General features: G+C 45.2%; 1 pseudogene; it reads right to left on the bottom strand.

Annotated features, from left to right (window-relative positions):
- Positions 1-1,979: 1,979 nt before the first annotated feature.
- Positions 1,980-2,932, bottom strand: LOC113223137 (annotated as a pseudogene).
- Positions 2,933-3,344: the final 412 nt, after the last annotated feature.

Below are 3,344 nucleotides of genomic sequence, written 5' to 3'. Positions count from 1 at the left end.
TCATGTGTCTGTTGGCTGTATGAATGTCTTCTTTTGAGAAATGTCTGCATATCCTTTCCCCACTTTTTGATGGGGTTGTTTGTTTTTTTCTTGTAAATTTGTTTGAGTTCTTTGTAGATTCTGGATATTAGCCCTTTGTCAGATGAGTAGATTGCAAAAATTTTCTCCTATTCTGTAGGTTGCCTGTTCACTCTGATGGTAGTTTCTTTTGCTGTGCAGAAGCTCTTTAGTTTAATGAGATCCCATTTGTCAATTTTGGCTTTTGCTGCCGTTGCTTTTGGTGTTTTAGACATGAAGTCCTTGCCCGTGCCTATGTCCTGAATGGTACTACCTAGATTTTCTTCTAGGGTTTTTATGGTATTAGGTCTAACATTTAAGTCTCTAATCCATCTTGAATTAATCTTCGTATAAGGAGTAAGGAAAGGATCCAGTTTCAGCTTTCTACTTATGGCTGAGGCTAACCTTATTTTTTTAATCACCATGCATTCTTGCTGTAACAATTTACTGACTGATTTGCATTTCCTGCATTTTGCTTGTTCTGTGTTTCTTCCAACACCTCATCTTCAAAGGTTTTCTTCTTAAACATAATCTATTCTGTAGTGGCTTAAATATTTAACACCTATTTATACATGTTTTTGATAAATTTTCAAAAGTAATTAATAAATGCATTTACCCAATAAAGAAGACCACTTGTGATAAGAGCTTGACTTCTGCTTTAAACTCTTCAACTTGATAAAAAGTAATAAATATTTTAAAGCGTATTGATATTTTAAATGTATTAATCAAAATTATTTAGACTTCAGTTCCAATGTATTATATTATGTTATATATTAACACTATCATAACGTATATATTCTTCAGAAAATTACTTTTTATTTAAGATTATGTATTTAAAGCTTTTCCATGTTGATAAACTGATACAATAATACTGTTTTTTAAAATAACAGTATTATTACGGTCGTCAATTTGCTATTTGAGCAGGGCTTTGCAGGAACAGCTTGTCTTTGTTATACTTAGCATTACTTAGGGTTACTCTGAAGCTGGAGGTTAAATCACCAGTTTGTTCGCTCATATACCTGGTAGTTGATGCTGGCTGTCAGCAGGGTCCTTAGCTAGACCTATGTGCCTAAACACGTCAACATGACTTCTTCATGTAGCCTTGGCCTCTTCATAACATGACGTCTGAGTTCCAAAAGGCAAGCGTCCTAAAAAAAAGTCAAGAGGAAGTTGCACTGTCTTTCTAAGCTGGTCTAATATATTACTTAGTCTCACTTCTGCTACATTTTATTTATTCATTCATTCATTCATTCATTCATTCATTCATTCATTCATTCTCCCCCTTCGCATCCTGTGTTTATTGTTTCGCAGCAGGATGCCCAACATAGAACATAATTGCAAGTACTCGGCTGTGCAAAAGAGGGGCTAGTGCTTAAGTACAAATGGGGAACATGATTCTTTTGTTTTAAATGAATACTTAAACACGACTTGGATCCTACAAGCATCTGGACTCTAGGTCTGAGCATTGGAGTGCCTCGCCCCTGGGCCCACAAGGACACCCTGGTTCCCTTCCCCCAGTGATCAAGACATGGAATCCGGTACCAATGGCTGGATCATAATGTGCTCTTTTTCTCTTTTCTTTTCCTTTTTTTTTTTTTTTTTTTTTTTTTTTTGAGACGTAAGTCTCGCTCTGTTGCCCAGGCTGAAGTGCAGTGTCGCAATCTTGGCTCACTGCAAGGTCCGCCTCCCGGATTCACGCCATTCTCCTGCCTCAGCCTCGTGAGTGAGTAGCTGGGACTACAGGCGCCCGTCACCACGCCTGGCCAATGCTTCCCTTTTCTAGAGCCTTCCCTGGCCATCTACAGGCAGGGTCCGGCTGGGAAAAAGATGACTGGAATTTCTCGAACGTCGATGGTTTGCACACTTCAGGATTCTACGTGGTTCTCTTGGTTCCTTGGTGTGTGTGGAGGATGCCAAGGCCCTTAGCTGACCTTCTTCAGCTCGTCATACAGGACCAGCACGAAACCCGCCCCCACTCCATGCCTCTGAGGACATTGGACCAGGCACCCTTGAAAAAGGCCTTGGCCACCTCCTCTCTTAAGATCTTCCTCCAACAGTCTTTGGTGCCCGTGTACATGACGTCAGCTCCTTTGCGTCCGGACTGCGTCATCATCTGCCGCCGCACTGTGTCGAAGGGGTAGGACACCACGCCAGTCATGGCCGTCACGGTCTGCACGATCATCCAGCTCAGCAGGATGTGCGTGTTCTTGAGGTCGGGGAGCATGCCTTTGGCCGTATCGTACACCCTGAAGCAGGCGGCCTGGTAGATGATGATGCCTTGCACGGAGATGCCGAAACCCTGGTACAGGCCCCGGATACCGTAGGACTTGGGGATCTTCACCAGGCAGTCTCCCAGGCCTCGGAACTTGCTCTCCATGCCCACTTTTCCACGTCGGCTGCCAGGCGGGTCCTGGTGATATCCAGGGGATACACGACTGCCGCGGTGGCAGAGGCCAGGTTGCCTGCAAAGTACCTCCAGAACTGCGTGTGCTTGTCCACGCCCCCCCAGGAAGATCTGCTTGTACTTATCCTTGAAGGCGAAATTGAGGGCTTGCGTGGGGAAGGAGTGGATGACATTGGCCAGGTTGCCCCTCTAGAAGGACAGCACGCCCTGATCCTTGGGGATGCGGACGATGCAGTCCACCATGCCCTTGCATTGCTTCTCGGCGGCGACCAACATGCTGGCGTGCTGCACCTGCAGCTGCAGCTGGACCCGCTTGATCGATGCCACGGCTGTCTTGGACAGAGCGGCGGTGATGCCTCCGGCCAGGAAGTCCTTGGTGAAGGAGGTGGCTTGTTCCGTCATGGTGGCTGGGAGGGCAGTGGAGCGGGCGGACAGCCGGAGAGCGGGCGCAGAGAGTGAAGGGAGGGCATCGCTGGCTCAGCCCTGCCGCCACCAGAACCTAAAGTAGCTACATTCTATTTATTAATTATGATCTCCAAAGGTCCCCACCTCCTTATAGAAGAGAGGCAAGATTCTGGAAGAGTAGGTTGGACTGAGATATTGCTCTGACCATTATGAAAAATATAGCCTACCACAGTGTTCCTTGTCATCAAAACAGCTCTTATTCTGCTCACATGCTAAATATAATCATCTGTGTCCCAGGCCTCCACCCATAAAGTCTCATTCCATCAGAGATTCTGGCTTAAGTATATGAGTTCCAGATGTGGATGAATTTTCTTGGGTGTAGCACTTCAATTGCAGCTCTGCTGATTTTCTCTCAATCTGAAAACTTGTAAATTAATGAGGCAAGTCCTCTGTCCTCTATATTCAACACAAGATAGAG

The sequence above is a fragment of the Piliocolobus tephrosceles genome, unplaced genomic scaffold, assembly GCF_002776525.5.
Source record: "Piliocolobus tephrosceles isolate RC106 unplaced genomic scaffold, ASM277652v3 unscaffolded_39056, whole genome shotgun sequence".
Classification (NCBI taxonomy): Eukaryota; Metazoa; Chordata; class Mammalia; order Primates; family Cercopithecidae; genus Piliocolobus; species Piliocolobus tephrosceles.
Note: the sequence above shows the minus strand (reverse complement) of the source record. Positions and strands in the feature narration are given on the sequence as shown.